Here is an 18,938-nt window from a genome sequence, read left to right as displayed (position 1 = left end):
AGGAGGATCTCAGAGTTCAGACAGGCAGGAGGATCCCAGAGTTCAGACAGGCAGGAGGATCTCAGAGTTCAGACAGGCAGGAGGATCTCAGAGTTCCGGCAGGCAAGGAGGATCCTGGAGTTAAGGCAAAGCAAGATCTTAGATGGGCATCAGGTGCGCCTCCTTGAGCCCCAACAAGCCACGGTGATCCACAGTGATCCACTACTTGGGCTCAAGGGTGAAAGGAGGGACGGTTACAAGACACGGAGTCCGGGTCCGTGGACCGGATCAATACCCGGATTGCGGGCTCCGGACCGGACCATAACCACAACTGCAGCTGGTGATGTTGCGCGTTCAAGACCCTAGGTAATTTTCTTTAAATCATGTTAGAGATTATCTCGCCTTTCCCTGCAGTAGAAAGGGTTAAGTACAATATTGAAGTGACTTTCTTTGCGCCTACATGAGAATGTGTTTTTTCGGAACCGGTTGGATTTGATTTCTGCAGAAGGGCCGCTCCCTGTTCTGAGTAATGTGCGCGAACAGGCAGCTGCTCACACACAGTCCCTGAGCCGTGAGTTTCACAGAATAACAATATGCAACTTCCAAATCAATCCATAATCTGTCCTCTTCCTCCTTCATTTCCAATTTCCCTGATGGGTCTCTGCTTAAAGCATCGAAATTATTCAGTTCCATAGATGCTGATCCCTACACTCCCAGTCTTGGCTTTATTTCCAAACTTGCTGATCCAGCTGACCACACTATCATCCAGATTGTTGGTTTTGATGACAAAGAACAACCGAGCCGGCACTGATCCCTGCAGCACTCCACAGTTCACAGGCCTCCAGTCAGAGAGGTGACCATCTACTACCACATCGCAGCTTCTCCCATCAAACGAAGGTCTAGTTCAAATTACTTCCTTATTTGGAATGTCGAGCAACTGAATCTTTTTGACTAAGCTCCCAAGTGGAACCTTGGCAAATGCCTTGCTAAAATCCACATAGGCAACATCCACTGTGTTGTCTTTTATAAGAACGCTGAGACATGACTTACCTGGCACAACGCCGTGCTGACCATCCTGAATCAGTCAATGTCTATCCAAATAGTCATATATCTGATCCCTCAGAATAGCTTCCAATATCTTTCCCACTACTTATATCAGGATTCCCGGCCTCTGATGTCCTGGTTGATTTTTGGAGGTTTTCTGATACAGAGGAACAACATTATCTATCTTCCAATCCTCCGCTACCTCGCGTGTTGCTATGGATGATTTAACTATCTCTACTCGGACCCTGCAATTTCTGCACTTGCCTCCACACCATCCAAGGGAGGACCTTGTCAGGTCCTGGAGATTTATCGTCCCTAATGTGCTTTAAGACAGTAAATAACTCCTCTCTAATCTGTATAGGGTCCGTTATTACATCGAGTCATTTTACAGTATGGACGTCCCAGTCCATGTGAGAGAAGATAAAATCAACTACCATCACAAATTATGTTTCTTGCAACAGTCTGCAACCTCTCTGCAGATGCTCCGCTAAATCCCACAGACTGTTGGGTCGTCTGTAATATAGCCCCATTAATGTGGTCGTATCTTTCTGATACCTCAGTTCTGCCCATAAAGCCTCACTAGACAGGTTCTCCAGTCTTTCCTGACTGAGCACTGTCGGGACAGTTTCCAGCAGTACTAACCCTCCTGGGACACCCCTACGCCATTTAATTCCACATGGACTGTCGTATTTAAAACAATGGAAACCCAGAGCAGTCAGTCCTGCCCCTCCTGCAACCACGTCTCACGAATGGCTGGGAATGTCATAATTCCATAATTCCATTTGTTGATCCATGCCCTGAGCACATCTGCCTTTCCTTCAATACTTCGTACATTGAAACATCTGCATCTCCGAACATCAGCCGCATCATGGTCAGGCTGCAATTCCCGACTTAGCCTGCGGTCCTAACAACATCTATTTGAGAAACTTGGATAAGTACATGGATGGTAGGGGATGGCGAGCAGGTGAATGGGGCTCGGCAGATTAACAATTCGACGAGGAGACCGGGAACGGTGCAGAGCTAAACGCCCGGTGTTGGATATGTTTATTAGGGATCATGCACGGTAAAACTTCCGGTATGGGATATGGTGATTGATAATGGTGCTTAATGAGACACAGAGACTGGGAATCGTGTCTGGTAATACTCCCCATCTGGGTTACGGAGATTGTGAACCGTACTTGGTACACCCGCTCTGGGTTGGAGACGGGGATCAGTGTGCGGCAAAACTTCCCGTGTGGAATCGTGAGACAGGGAACCGTAACCTCACTGTGGATTTGTTCAGTGACTGCTGATAGACCATGGCTAACATTCTTGCCTCTGTGAATGAATAAATAGTTTGTCTAATAAGTCTGACCAGTCTCAGTCCCTTTCTCACTCATCCATGTCTCTTTCACTCTGGTCTCTTCTCTATTCCTCCCCCTCTTCCCTCTTAACTCACCACCATTCACCCTCACCCCTCCTTTCTGAACACCCTCTCGTACTCACCTTGCTCTCTGCACCACACACCTTCATTCCTGCTCCAAACTTTCTCCCTCACCCCTCTCTTATTGACGGCATTCTCACTCACCCATTTTTCCTCGCCGCCCATCCCAGTCACCCTTCATCTTCACTGCATAGTCCACACCGCAGGCCCTTGTCACCCATTTTACTCATCCCTCTCTCCTCGCCTCCCCTATCACTCAGCCCTCATGCTCACTGCCCTGTCGGTCAATAATACCACCACATCCTCACGTACTAAACACTCCTCCCTCAACCTCTCTCACCAAACAATCTCAGCCCCTCTCCCTCACTCAAACGTCACTCCGTCTCCACTCCTATCCCTCACACTTTCCCTTGAGCTCACACATCCCTCCCCTCAATCTCCTCCTCTCTCTCCCTTTTTTCAGTCTCCAAACCTCTCTACCCCTCTCACTCAACCACTCACCAACCGTCCCACTCCATTTCTCTCCCTCTATCTCTCCCCCTCTCCAGCTCTCTCTCCCGTCTGTTTATCACCTTCTCCCTCACCTTTTCTCTCTAACCCTTCCCCCTCTGCGATTATCTCTCCCTGCTGTCTCCCCTTACACTCACCTTCATCTTCAGCTTCCTGTTGATCCTGTCCACCCCTCACTCTGTTCCTGCTCCTCACCCTCACCTCAACTGCATTTAAAAGATTCGAGGAATCTGTAACTGGGAACGATGTAGGTTCCAGTTCTAAGGTAATGTTCTTCATATTAAGGAAAGTCGCAATTGGGAGTGCCATGGACTGATTTATTTAAAAGAACTTTGAAGACTATTTTTAACCCAACTGCAGATGATAAGAGTCTGAGGTAAACACAAGATGCTGGGAGCTTGCAGCAAACAGGGTAACGTTGCAGGTTCGAGACCCTAGGTAATTTTCTTTAAATCATGATAAAGACTCTATCACTCTACCCTGCAGCTGAAATGGTTAAAAGCAATATTAAAGTGACTTTGTTTACACCCGAAGGACAGCGAATTGTCAAACCGATTAGATTTGATTTCAGCAGTAAGGCCTCTCCCTATTCTGCGGAATGCGTACGACAGGCTGTGAATTGTCAAACTGATTAGATCTGATTTCAGCAGAAAGGCCGCTCCCTGTTCTGAGAAATGCGCCCGGACAGGCTGCTGCTTACACACAGACCCTGAGCTCAGAGTCAAACAGAACAACAACCCGCATCTTCCAAATCAATGATCTGACCTCTTCCTCATTCCTTTCCCATTCCACCGAGGTGTCACGGCCTGAAACATCGATTAATGATACAGTTCCATAGATGCTGCCCGACCTTCTGAGTTCGTCCAGAACCTTGTGTGTTTCCATGGTTACGAAAGATCGGCAGGAGGAAGAGCACGGGGCATTGGGTAGGGTCAGAGTGAAACGACTTTAAACTTATCTACACCTTTGGCATATTCTTGGGGAATAAACTTGTGAATAATTCAACTTTTGATATTTATTTTGGATTATTATTTAATCAACCGCTGTCTGGATCGGAGATCAAGGAGACATAGAGTAAAAGAAAAGTGCAGCACAGAAACAGGTCCTTCGGCCGAGGAACTTAAACTGCCTAATCTCATCAGCCTGACCGGGAACATCGCCCACCATACCCCTAACATCCAAATGATTAATGCATCAACCTGCACCGGGGTCATAGCCCACTAAGCCTAGACCATCGAAATAATTAGTCCCATCGACCTGCGCTGGGGCCATAGTCCACCATACCCCTACCATCCAAATAATTAATCCCATCGACCTGCGCTGGGGCATGACCCAGTATGCTCCTATCGTCCAAATAATTAATCCCATCGACCTTCGCTGTGGTCATATCCCACCATACACCCATGATCCAAATGATTAATTTCATCTACCTATACCAGGGAAATAACCCACCATACACCGACCATCCAACTGATTAACCCCCGCGACCCGCACTGCGGACATAGCCCACCATACCCTTAACGTCCAAACGATCTTTGAAACAGTGACACCGTTTTCTCATGCACTACTTTTGTTGGCCGCTCATTCCATGACCCTCTGAGCGAAGAAGTTTCCGCTCACGTTCCTTTTAAACTTTTGATCTTTCACCCTTCACCCATAACCTCTGGTTGCAGTCCCACTCACCTTCAGTAAAAAAAAACTTGCTTGCACTTACCCTGTCTATACCCCCCATAATTTTGTATACCTTGGTAAAATCTCTCAATCTTCCAACTTGTTCAATCTGTCCTTATAACTCTGGTCTTCCTGACCCAGCAACAGTATTCCGACAAACTTACTCATATCTTTGATGCAGGTAGATAAACAAATCTGCACACTGTACTTCAAATTCCGCCTCAGCAATGTCTTGTAAAACTTCAGTGTAACATTCCTTCTCCTCTACTCAGTATGTAGATTTATGAATGCCAATGTCGGAAAATGTTTCCTTTACGACTCTATCTAACAGTCACGCTAATTTCAAAGCATTATGTACCTGTAAACCCAAATGCGTTCGTTCTCCCAAACTCCTCAGTGCCCGATCAATCACTGCTTAAGTCCCATCCTGGCTGGTCCTGCCGAACTGCAACACCTGGCATTTATCTGCGTTAAATTGGGTATGACGTTTTTAGCCCATTTTTGCAGCTCGTCCAAATCATGATGAACTTCCTCACTGTCCAGTACACCCCCAATCTTGGCGCTATCTGCAAATTTGCTGATCCAGTTAACCACATTATCATCCAGATTGTTGACAAAGAACAACCGAGCCGGCACTGATCCCTGCAGCACTCCACTGTTCACAGGCCTCCAGTCAGAGAGGTGACCATCTACTACCACATCGCAGCTTCTCCCACCAAACCAGTGTCTTATACAGTTTATTGATCCCGAGCGACTGAACCTTCTTGACGAGCCTCCCACGTGGCAAATACCATGTTAAACTCAATGCAGACTATATCCACTGCCTTGTCTTCATCAACTTTCCCGGTAACGTCATAGAAGCATAGAAGTCCTACAGCCCAATACAGGCTGTTCAGCCCACTGCGCTGTGCCGAACATGTCATTACCTTAGAATTTACCTAGGGCTAAGCATAGCCCTCTATTTTTCTAGCTCTATATACCTATCTAGGATTCTCCTAAACTAACCTATCGTATCCGTCTCCACCATTGTCGCCGGCAACCCATTCCATGCACTCACCTCTCTTTACGTAAAACACTTACCCTTGACATATTCTCTGTACCTACTTCCAAGCACTTTAAAACTGGGACCTCTCATGTTAGCTACTTCAACCCTTGGAAAAAGCCTCAGACTATCCACACGACTTCTCATCCTCCGTCGGTACAAGTAGAAAATGCAGAGTTCACTCAACCTATTCTCATAATGAATGCGCTCCAAACTAGTCAACGTCCTTCTAAATCTCCTCTACACCCTTTCCATGGATTCCACATTCTTCCTGAAGTGAGGCGACCAGAACTGAGTACAGTACTCCAAGTAGGGTATGTCCAGAGTCCTATATAGCTGCAACATTACCTCTCGGCTCTTAAACTCAATCCCACAATTTATGAAGGCCCATGAACCGTACGCCTTCTTAACCACAGAGTCAACCTGTGCAGTGCTTTGAGTGTCCTATCGACTCGTGGCCAAAAGTCCCTCTGATCCTCCACACTGCCAAGAGTTTTATCATTAATAATATATTCTGCCATCCTATTTGACCTACCAAAATAAACCACCTCACTAATCTGGGTTGAACTCCTTTTGTCATTTTCAGTCCAGTTTTGCATTCTATCAATGTCCCGCTGTAACCTCTGACAGCCCTGCACGCTATCCACAACACCTCCAACCTTTGTGTCATCAGAAAATTTACTAACCCATCCCTCCACTTCCTCATCAAGGTAATTTATAAAAATCACGAAGAGTAGAGTTTCCAGAAAGATTCCTGAGGTACGACACTGGTCAACGACTTCCATGCAAAATATGACCAAACTACAACCACTCTTTGCCTTCTGTGGGCAATCTAATACTTGAACCACAAACAAATGTCCCCTTGGATCCCATGCCTCCTTACTTACTCAATAAGCCTTACATGGGGTAGTTTACCAAATGCCTTTCTAAACTCCATATACACTACTTCTACTGCTCTACCTTCATCAATTTGTTTGGTCACATCCTCCAAAAAATCAATCCGGTTCGTCAGGCACGACCTGCCTTTGACAAAGCCATGCTGACTATTCCTAAAAATAATATACAGCTCCAAATGTTCATAAATCCTGCCCCTCAGGATCTTTTGCATCAAGTTACCAACCACTGACGTAAGCCTCAGTGGTCTATAATTTCCTGGGCTACCTTCACTCTCTTTCATGAAAAGGGGAACAACACCCGTAACCCTTCAGTATCCTGGAAATTCTCCCATCCCCATTGATGATGCAAAAGTCATCGCCAGAGACTCCCCAAACTCCTCCCTCGCCTCCCAGAGTAGCCTGGGGTACATTTCATTCGATCCCGGTGTCGTATCCAACTTGATGTTCTCCAAAAGCTCCAGCACGTCCTCTTTCTTAATATCTATACGCTCAAGCTTTTCAGCCCGCTGCAAGTCAGCCTTACAATCGTCAAGATCCTTCTCCGAAGTGAATACTGAAGTAAAGTATTCATTAAGTACCTCTGCTTTCTCCTCCAGTTCCATACACACTTTCTCACTGTCACACTTGATTGGTCCTATTATCTCTCTTCTTATCCTCTAGCTCTTCACATATTTGTAGAATGCCTTGGGGTTCTCCTCAATCCTCTCCGCCAAGGCCTTCTCAATGCCCCTTCTGGCTCTCCTAATTTCTTTCTCAAGCTCCTTCCTACTAATCTTATCTTTTAGATCTCTATCATTACCTAGTTTTTTTAATGTTTCGTAAGCTCTTCTTTTCTTCTTGACTGGATTTACAACAGACTTTGTACACCACGGTTCCTGTACCGTACCATCCTTTCCCTGTCTCATTGGAACTTACCCATGCAGAACTCCACGCAAAATCCCCTGAACATTTGCCACATTTCTGCCGTACATTTCCCCGAGAACATCTGTTCCCAATTTAAGCCTCCAAGTACCTGCCTGATGGCCTCATATTTTCCCTTACTCCAATTAAACGCTTTCCTAACTTGTCCGTTACTATCCCTCACCAATGCTATGGCAAAGGAGATAGAATTGTGATAACTATCTCCACAATGCCCTGCCACTGAGATATCGGACACTTAACCAGGTTCATTTCCAAATATCAGATCAAGTACAGCCTCTCCTCACGTAGACTTATCTATATATTGTGTCAAGAAACCTTCCTGAACACACTTAACGAACTCCATCCCATCTAAACCCCTTGCTCTAAGGAGATGCCAATTGATATTTGGGAAATTAAAATCTCCCATCACGACAACTCTGTTATTATTACACCTTTCCAGGATCGTTTTCCTTGTCTGCTTCTCGATATCCCTGTTACTATTGGGCAGCCTATACAAAACATCCAGTAAAGTTATTGACCCCTTCCTGTTCCTAATCTCCACCCACAGAGAGTCCCTTCTTTGTGGTGGCGTGTTGGGGAGGAAGCATTAAGAAGAGGGACGCCTCACGTCTCAATAAGCTGGTAAGGAAGGCGGGCTCTGTCGTGGGCAAAGTACTGGAGAGTTTAACATCGGTAGCTGAGCGAAGGGCGCTGAGTAGGCTACGGTCAATTATGGATAACTCTGAACATGCTCTACATAGCACCATCCAGAGACAGAGAAGCAGTTTCAGTGACAGGTTACTATCGATGCAATGCTCCTCAGACAGGATGAAGAGGTCAATACTCCCCAATGCCATTAGGCTTTACAATTCTACCTCCAGGACTTAAGAACTTTTTAAAAGCTATTAATGCTTTTTGAGACGGTGATTTAGATGCATATCATATTTTTTACTGAGTTAAGTATTGTATGTAATTAGCTTTGCTACAGCAAGTGTATGGGACATTGGAAAAAAAAAGTTGAATTTCCCCATGGGGATGAATAAAGTATCTATCTATCTAGACAATCCCTCCATGGCGTCCACATTTTCTGCAGCCGTGACAATATCTCTGATCAAAAGTGCCATTCCCCCACCTCTTTTGACTCAATCCCTGTCCTTTCTGAAGCATCTGAAAAAGTAACCATTCCTGTCCCTGAGCCATCCAATTCTCTGTAATGGCCACCACATCATATCTTCAAGTACTGATCAACGCTCTAAGCTCATCCACTTTGCTCACAACACTCGTTGCGTTAAAATAGACACATCTCAAACCTTCGGTCTGAGTGCGTCCCTTCTCTATCACCTGCCTATCCTCCCCCATACACTGTCTCCTAGCTTTCTCTATTCATGAACAAGCCGCCTTTTCCTCAGTCTCTTTAGTTCGGTTCCCACCCTCAGCCATTCTATTTGAACTCTCCCCAATAGCCTTAGCAAACCTCCCCGCCAGGATATTTGTCCCCCGAGATTCAAGTGCAACCCGTCCTTTTTGTACAGGTCACACCTGCCCCAAAAGAGGTCCTGATGATCCAGAAATCTGAATCCCTGCCCCCTGCACCAATCCCTCAGCCAGGCATTTATCCTCCACCTCTCTCTATTCCTGTACTAACTGTTACATTACTGCCTTTGAGGTCCTGCTTCTCAACTTTCTTCCTAATTCCCTGTAATATGTTTTCATTACTTCCTCCCTTGTCCTACCTATATCGTACCGCAACCTCTGGCTGTTCTCCTTCCCACTGCAGGATATCGTGCTTGCAATCAGAAACATCCCGGACCCTGGCTCCTGGCAGGCAAACAACCATCCGTGTTTCTTTCCTGCATCCACGGAATAGCCTGTCTGACCCCTTATCTATAAAGTCCTCTGTCATTGCTGCCATCCTCTTCCTTGCCTTACTCTTTTGCACCACAGGGCCAGACTCTGTGCCGGAGGCACTGCCACTGTTGCTTCCCCCAGGTAGACCGTTGCCTCAATAGTACTCAAACAGGTGTTCTTGTTGTTAATAGGGTCAGCCATTGGGGTACTATCTAGTCTCTGACTCTTGCCCTTCCTTCTCCTGACTCTTACCCAATTGTCTATTTCCCTAGGCCCCGCTGTAACTATCTGCCTATCGCTCCTCACTCTCCCTGACCAGATGAAGGTCATCGAGCTGCATCTCCATTTCTCTAACGCGGTCCCTAAGGAGCTGCAGCTCGACGCACCGGGTGCAGATGTGGCTGTCCAAGAGGCTGGGAGTCTCCAGGACTTCTCACCTCTGACAGCCAGCACAGACCAGCGGCCTCACACACATACTTCCTGTCTCTAATTCTACACAGGCAACCTACCTCGCATCGACCTGTTATCACCTGAGACCCGGTGTGCCAAAGCCTTCTTACTTTGTCTCCTTCTACTCCATCGCCCTCTCTGTAAACCTTATGCTTTTAAACTCTCCTCGCTGTTCTAACTGGCTGACGTCCATCTATAAGGTTGTTGAGACATGACCAACCACGCACGACGCCATGCTGCCTATCCTTAATGTCTATCAAAATATTCATATATCCAGTCCTTAGAATAGCTTCCACTAATTTTCCTACTACTGATATCAGGCTCACCTGCCTATAAATTACTGGCACATTTCTACACTTGCCTCCACACAGACCGAGGAAGGACCTTGGCAGGTTCTGGAGATTTATCCTCCCTAATGTGTTTGAAGACAGAAACCACCTCCCCTTCTCTAATCTATATAGCATCCAGGACTTCTTTACTTATACATATTCTGTACGTGTCTCTTGAGTAAATACAGATGCAGAAAATCCATTTCAGAACCCCTTCATCTCTTTTGATTCCACACAGGTATTACTGTGTGATCTTCCAGAGGACCAATGTTATCCCTTGCAATCCTTTTGCTCTTATCTGTGAAATCTGTAAACATTGGCCTTCATCTCATGCATTCCTTTAGCAGTCCTGATTTCCGAAGTGTTCTCTCGCATTTCCTATGCTCAATAAGTACCTCATTTGTCCTCACCTGCCCATAACTACTATGGAACTCCTTTTATCTCTTAACCAGAGCCTCAACATCTCTCACAAACAAGGTTCCCTCAACCAGTTATCCTTGCCTTTTGTTCTGACAGGCACATACGTAATTTATGCTCTAAAAACTTAACTTGCGAATGCCTCCCGTTTACTCATACAATTTTGCTGGTAAGCAGCCTATCCCATTCCACACTTGCCAGGCCATTTCTGATAACCTTTCTGATTTCCTTTCTCTGAATTTGAATCTCAACCCATGGAGTAAAGATACCCTGTTCCATATTTCCGTTGAATCTGGTGGCATTCTGATCAGTAGATGCTACCCTGTCTCATTCCCTGATAGGAGATCTAGTATCGCATGCTCTGTCGCTGCATTCTCAATGTACTGATCAAGTGGTCTTTACTGAACACATTTGACAAACTCTATCCCATGAAGCACTTTGTGCAGTATGGCTGTCTCAGTCAATATTTTTAAAATTTAAAATTATCTACCATCACAGAATTATGTTTCTTGCAACAGTCTGCAATCTCTCTGTAGATTTGTTCCTCTATATCCCACGGCCTGTTGCGTGATCTGTAATATAGCCCCATTAACGTGATTATATTTTTTCTTATTCCTTATACTACCCATAAAGTCTCACTAGACAAGTTCTCCAGCCTGTCCTGACTGAGCACTGCCGGGACATTTTCCCTGACTAGTAACTGCACACCTCCCCCTTTAATCCATCCCAATCTGTAACGTCTAAATCAGTGGAACCCCAGTATATTGAGCTGCCAGTCCTGCGCCTCCTGCAACCTGTTGTCCATACCTCTCCTGTCTCCATACCTCTCACCCATCACTTTCACCCCTCCTGTCTCAGCACTACCTGATGCTCATCACACATTTTCCCACCTTCTACGACAAACGTCAGCCCTCTCTCACTCACGTTATTCTCACTCTCCCATCCTTCCTCACCATCGAACAGTCACCCTGGTTGCTCACTGCATATTCCCCACACCCCTCTCTCCTTGCCGCCCATCTCACTCATTCTTCTCTCCTATGCTTCCAAGTCATTCACCCTGGTTGTTCACTGCATATTCCCCACACCCCTCTCTCCTTGCCGCCCATCTCACTCATTCTTCTCTCCTATGCCTCCCAGTCATTCACCCTGGTTGTTCACTGCATATTCCCCACACCCCTCTCTCCTTGCCGCCCATCTCACTCATTCTTCTCTCCTATGCTTCCCAGTCATTCACCCTCGTTGTTCACTGCACCCCACTCTCACCCATCCCACTTGCCCCATCATGAACACCCCTCCTTCCTCACCCCTCTATCTCACCCTGCCCTCCTCGCAGCCCTCCCCATTCTCGTCTCTCGCACTGTGCCGAAACTGCTCGCACTCCCCCTCTACTTCTATCAACCACAACCTCACCATCTCCCTCCACTCTCTCCCATCTGCCCCCTTCTTCCTACCTTTCTCTCTCCTATCCTATCCACCACTTTACCCGTGACCCAGCCTTTTACCATCTCTTCCCACCTCTGTCTCCTCCAATCATTCACCCTCACTTTCAGCTTCCCCCTCTACAACTTCTGCACCCCCGCCCTGCCCCTTCCCATCCCCTTGATCACCTGTTCACTCCGATCCTTCCCGTCATCGTCACCCTTACACCAACTGTAACTGGGAACGTTGCAGGTTCCATGCCCGAGGTAATGTTCTTTATATTAGGGAATGCCGCAGTTGGGAATGCCACGGACTGATTAATTTAAAGGAATCGGGGGAAAATAATTTTTCTTTATGTGTTAAATGTACTTGTCATGTTAAAATCTCTATCGCTGTACCCTGTAACAGGGATTGTTAGATGCAATATTAAAGTGACTTTGTGACTTTGGGTGAATCATTTCCTTGTGATTGCAGCAGAAAGGCTGTTCTTTGTTCTGAGCAATGTACACGGACAGGTCCCGAGGAATGTGTACAGGCAGGTCCCGAGGAATGTGTACAGGCAGGTCCTGAGCATCAAGTCTCACAAAACAACAACCCGCATCTTCCGAATCAAACAATGATTAGAGCAATGACGTGATATTTCCCCTGACTAGTAACGCCCCTACCCTCTGTAATCCCCCTCCCCCTCTGTAACCCCCTCCCCTCTATAATCCCCTCCCCTCTATAACCCCCTCCCCTCTATAATCCACTCCCCTCTATAATCCCCCCCTCTATAATCCCCTCCCCTCTATAACCCCCTCCCCTCTATAACCCCCTCCCCTCTGTAATCCCCTCCCCTCTATAATCCCCACCGCTCTATAATCCCCTCCCCTCTATAATCCCCCCCTCTATAATCCCCTCCCCTCTATAACCCAATCCCCTCTATAATCCACTCCCCTCTATAATCCCCCCCTCTATAATCCCCTCCCCTCTATAACCCCCTCCCCTCTATAATCCCCTCCCCTCTATAACCCCCTCCCTTCTATAATCCCCTCCCCTCTATAACCCCCTCCCCTCTATAACCCCCTCCCATCTATAATCCCTCCCCCTCTATAATCCCCTCCCCTCTATAACCCCCTCCCCTCTATAACCCCCTCCCCTCTGTAATCCCCTCCCCTCTATAATCCCCTCCGCTCTATAATCCCCTCCCCTCTATAATCCCCCCTCTATAATCTCCTCCCCTCTATAACCCAATCCCCTCTATAATCCCCTCCCCTCTATAATCCCCTCCCCTCTATAACCCCCTCCCCTCTATAATCCCCTCCCCTCTATAATCCCCTCCCCTCTGTAATCCCCTCCCCTCTATAATCCACTCCCCTCTATAACCCCCTCCCCTCTGTAATCCCCTCCCCTCTATAACCCCCTCCCCTCTATAACCCCCTCCCCCTCTATAATCCCCTCCCCTCTATAACCCCCTCCCCTCTATAATCCACTCCCCTCTATAATCCCCTCCGCTCTGTAATCCCCTCCCCTCTATAACCCCCTCCCCTCAATAATCCCCTCCCCTCTATAACCCCCTCCCCTCTATAACCCCCTCCCCTCTGTAATCCCCTCCCCTCTATAATCCCCTCCGCACTATAATCCCCTCCCCTCTATAATCCCCTCCCCTCTATAACCCCCTCCCCTCTATAATCCCCTCCCCTCTATAACCCCCTCCCCTCTATAATCCCCTCCCCTCTATAATCCCCTCCCCTCTATAACCCCATCCGCTCTATAATCCCCTCCCCTCTATAACCCACTCCGCTCTATAATCCCCTCCCCTCTATAATCCCCTCCCCCTCTATAACCCCCTCCCCTCTATAATCCCCTCCCCTCTATAACCCCCTCCCCTCTATAATCCCCTACCCTCTATAACCCCCTCCTCTCTATAACCCCCTCCGCTCTATAATCCCCTCCCCTCTATAATCCCCTCCCCCTCTATAACCCCCTCCCCTCTATAATCCCCTCCCCTCTATAATCCCCTCCCCCTCTATAACCCCCTCCCCTCTATAACCCCCTCCCCTCTGTAATCCCCTCCCCTCTATAACCCCCTCCCCTCTATAACCCCCTCCCCCTCTATAATCCCCTCCCCTCTATAACCCCCTCCCCTCTATAATCCACTCCCCTCTATAATCCCCTCCCCTCTGTAATCCCCTCCCCTCTATAACCCCCTCCCCCTCTATAATCCCCTCCCCTCTAACCCCCTCCCATCTATAATCCCTCCCCCTCTATAATCCCCTCCCCTCTATAACCCCCTCCCCTCTATAACCCCCTCCCCTCTGTAATCCCCTCCCCTCTATAATCCCCTCCGCACTATAATCCCCTCCCCTCTATAATCCCCCCCTCTATAATCCCCTCCCCTCTATAACCCCCTCCCCTCTATAATCCCCTCCCCTCTATAACCCCCTCCCCTCTATAATCCCCTCCCCTCTATAATCCCCTCCCCTCTATAACCCCCTCCGCTCTATAATCCCCTCCCCTCTATAACCCACTCCGCTCTATAATCCCCTCCCCTCTATAATCCCCTCCCCCTCTATAACCCCCTCCCCTCTATAATCCCCTCCCCTCTATAACCCCCTCCCCTCTATAATCCCCTCCCCTCTATAACCCCCTCCTCTCTATAACCCCCTCCGCTCTATAATCCCCTCCCCTCTATAATCCCCTCCCCCTCTATAACCCCCTCCCCTCTATAATCCCCTCCCCTCTATAATCCCCTCCCCCTCTATAACCCCCTCCGCTCTATAATCCCCTCCCCTCTATAATCCCCTCCCCTCTATAACCCCCTCCGCTCTATAATCCCCTCCCCTCTATAATCCCCTCCCCTCTGTAATCTCCTCCCCTCTATAATCCCCTCCCCTCTATAACCCCCTCCCCTCTATAATCCCCTCCCCTCTGTAATCCCCTCCCCTCTATAATCCCCTCCCCTCTGTAATCCCCTCCCCTCTATAATCCCCTCCCCTCTGTCGGGCCTAAAACAATGGAACTCCGGAATATTGAACTGCCAGTCGAGCCCCTTCTGCAACCAAGCATCAGTAATAGCTGCAATATCTTAATTCCATGTGTTAATCCATAAACGGAATTCATCTGCCTTTGCTACGTCACGCGTTGAAAAAATATGCAGCTCAGGATATTAGTCGCACCAATCTCATCTGTTTCATTCCTGACTTTGCCTGAGGCCATAACAACATGTCTCCAGAATCCCCCCATTATCTGATCTGGCACTCTGGTCCCCATCCCCCGAAGCTCTCGTTTAACCCCCGACACCCATTGTAGCACGAGCAAACGCATTCCTTCTAGAGTTTATTCCCACCTCCCTGTTCGGCGGCAAACCGACTCTTCTGTGCAATTCCCAGCTTCCCTGCCGCGAGCCGATGCTTTACGTACTCAGTCGGCGAACCTGAGTGAGCTACGTCTTCTCACACTTCGGATTCCGATTGGCCGCTGTTCAAAAAGCGGTACAAATTCCCAGTGTTCATCAGTAACACAATTACTGATCACATTAATGTTCAGTGTCAGACACCCAGTGACTGTAAGCACAATCTCCCACAGTCTGGTACTTACCGCAGTTTCTGTATTTTACACTCCGGGTTCCTCAGAGCCACAGACACCAGTTTCACTCCTGAATCTCTCAGTCTATTACCACCCAGGTACAGTTCCGTCAGTGATCAGTTTGTACTGAGAATGGAGACGAGATCCTCGGCACGGGAATCTGTGAGACTAACCACACTCAGCCTGGAGATGAGAGAGGGTGAGGGTGGAAGACACAAAGAGACAGGAGACGGTACAAATCCCCAGTGTTTATCAGTAACACAATTACTGATCAGATTAATGTTCAGTGTCAGACACACTGTGACTGTAAACACAATCTCCCACATCTGGTACTTACCACAGTTTCTGTATTTTACACTCCGGGTTCCTCATTAACCCAGACTCGGGTTCCATCTGAAGCATCCACGTCATTCCAGCCAAGTCTAAACAAACAGAATAAAAAGAGAAACAAAGCGATTCAAACCCTGGGTCCGGAGGAGTTTCTCTGCCATAGGTAATTTAGGATCTGCACTGTAGTGTAGCAGTGAGCATTCCGCTATCAAAGCACCAACGACCGGGTTCCATTCCCGAGACTGTCTGTTTGTCCATTCTGCCCGTGACTGTGTGTGTTTTCTCCGGGTGCTCCAGTTTCCTCCCACTTCCCGTAGGTGTACGGTTCCGTAGGTTAATTGGTCATATTGGTGTAATTGGATGGCAAGAAATTGCTGGGTCCGTAGATCCTGTTCTTCCTTATCTTTACAATAAAATAAAGTAAAATTCACGAAGCATCAAACCTTCCGGAACTGTCAGTCTGTCAATGCCCCTCACACCCCAGCTCCAGTGTGCTTGGTAAACTGATTCCCCAAAGGAGGGAATTATTCCTGACATGAGAGGGTCAGCGGGGACTAGGGGGATGGACGCAAGAAAGTCCCTCAGAGGGTGAGATATGGGTGGGAAATAACCCACAGGAGTTACGGGGATAATTCACACAGGAGAGGGATGGACAACAGGGATTCCACAGGAGGGGGTGATGGGGAAGAGAGATCCCCACAGGAGGGAGAGGATTGAGAAAATGGAACGGGTTGGGGTTGTGAATCGCAGAGGGAGGGGTGGTTGAAATGAGGCCGACAGTGGAGAGAGACAAGAAATCCGGATGGCTGGCGTGGCGGGAATGACAAGAGTCTTGCAGGAGAGAGTGATGATAGTAACTCACGGTGGCAGGAAGGGGAATGGGGTGGGCAGAATGCCACAGATGTACCCCTCTCCCTCTCCTGGCCCTGAACAGAAAGAGGTTGTGAAGCTCTGACACAGCGACTGTTGCAGTTAGGAACAAGGTCCATGTCATAGGCACCGAAAAACACGGCCATTCCTGTGATTGACGGCCATTAAACCAATGGCCATTGTTCACTGATCTGATGATTACTCCAACACATATATGTCAAACTCAAGGCCCGCGGGCCAAATCCGGCCCGCGGTGGAATTATCTTTGGCCCGCGAGATAATATCTAATTACTATTCATGCTGGCCCCAGTAATCGAAGCGCCTATGGCGTATGATATGGCTAATTCAGTTTATTCAGGTACCAGGTTTTCAGGGGTTTTAGTGTTTATTCGGCTGTCTTGCTCGGCAGTCTTCTTCATAAGAAACGGAATTTGTAAAGTGAAACACTTTGTAGTTATAGCAGAGACGGAGACACATGAGAGCAGGCTGAAAAAACGGAGGCAACGAAAGCTGCGTTCGCACGCGTCCGACTGATCCGGCCCGCATGAAGCTGCATTTTGCTCAATCCCGCCCGTGACCTAAAATGAGTTTGACACCCCTGCACAAGCTCCTTCAACATGACTCTAGGTTTCGAAACGCCGACTGTTTACTCTTTTCCCTGATGCCGTCTGGCCTGTCTGGGTTCCTCCAGCATTTTATGTATATTACTGATGTTCAGCATCTGCAGATTTTAATGAGCAAGCACGAGGAAATCTGCAGATGTTGGAAATTCAAACAACACACACAAAATGCTGGTGGAACACAGCAGACACAGTCCTGACGAAGGGTCTCGGACCGAAACGTCGACAGTGCTTCCCCCTATAGATGCTGACTGGCCTGCAGTGTTCCACCAGCATTTTATGTGTGTTATCTGCAGATTTTCTCTTGTTTGCGATTCCACCTTGTATTCTTTGGTAGCCTCCAACATGAATGCATGAAGTTAATTCCTCCTCCGGGTAAACAAATTTCGCTCTATTCCCGTCACTGTCTTTTTGCCTCTTCTCACCTACCTGTATCTTCCCTCAGGGCCCCGCCTCCTTACACTTTGGTCCAGCTGGAGGCAAGCCCCACCTGCTGGTGACATTCTGAATTACACACAACAAGCAGACACCGAGTCCGATTGTCTCTTATTGGTGAGTCAGCGATAGCACGATTACTTTGCAAACATGACAGTATTTTCATCCTCTGTATCGGAGCAGCAGTCGCCGTAGGGAGCAAACATTCCCCATTACCATCAACGTCTAAACCATGGCTTCATGCCTGTCCACTGATATCTGTTGCATCCCAATGATAGAGTCACAGACCATGCATACAGTCCCTTCTGCCCAGTGGGACTATGCTGACCACAGTGACCACCATGATGCTCCAAATTTCCCGTGATAGTCCCAAATCGCTCCGGGCCCCGAGCCTCTATGCACCAATCTAAACTGCTTCTTGAATAATACTGCATTAAATAATGTCCCTCTGTTATTCCTCTGGCAGCTCACTACACATATTGTACAAGCTCTGCTTGAAAAAGTGGTGGATCACATACCTTTTAAATATTCCCCTCTCACCATAAATCTTATTCTCTAGTTTTGTGCTCCACCTCCAAAAAGGAAGCCCACCTAGAGGCCTGGCGCCTAATCAAGTTCACTGCCTAGTGCTAGGCACACTACGGCATCTCATCCAGCTGGCCCATCCACATAGTATGTCAGGAATTCTTCCGGGACTCGCATTGCGTGCTGCCCAGTTTCCTGAAGCATTTTTTAATAAAGAGGTGGGAATCACACTAGGGAAATTGAAATCGTCAACTATAACAATCAAGTTATATTTTCACCTTTCCAGAAGTTACCAGCTTCTCATCTCCTCATTGTCCTAATGCCATTAGTGGGAGGAGAGGCTACCGAATACTTCCAGGGCGATTACACCTTTCCTGCCGTTACACTAATCCTGTTGAAGGGATTCGGTCTGAAACGTCAACTACTTTTTTTGCAATCGTTGCTGCATGACTTGCTGAGTTCCTCCAGCATTTTGTGTGTGTTACACGTTTCCTGTTTCTGACATTCACCTACACTGAATCTGTGTCTGCTACTCCTTGTCCCGGTGAACACTGGGGTGGAGAGTTGCGATAGAACACTCCCAGTGTGATTATTTCCTTACTGTTTCCGACTTTTACTCATAAAATACGGTGTAAACATGTATCATCTATCTACTGAACATTG

Source organism: Hemitrygon akajei, unplaced genomic scaffold (assembly GCF_048418815.1).
Source record: "Hemitrygon akajei unplaced genomic scaffold, sHemAka1.3 Scf000148, whole genome shotgun sequence".
Classification (NCBI taxonomy): domain Eukaryota; kingdom Metazoa; phylum Chordata; class Chondrichthyes; order Myliobatiformes; family Dasyatidae; genus Hemitrygon; species Hemitrygon akajei.
The sequence above is the reverse complement of the archived record's forward strand: the minus strand, read 5'-3'. Positions refer to the sequence as shown.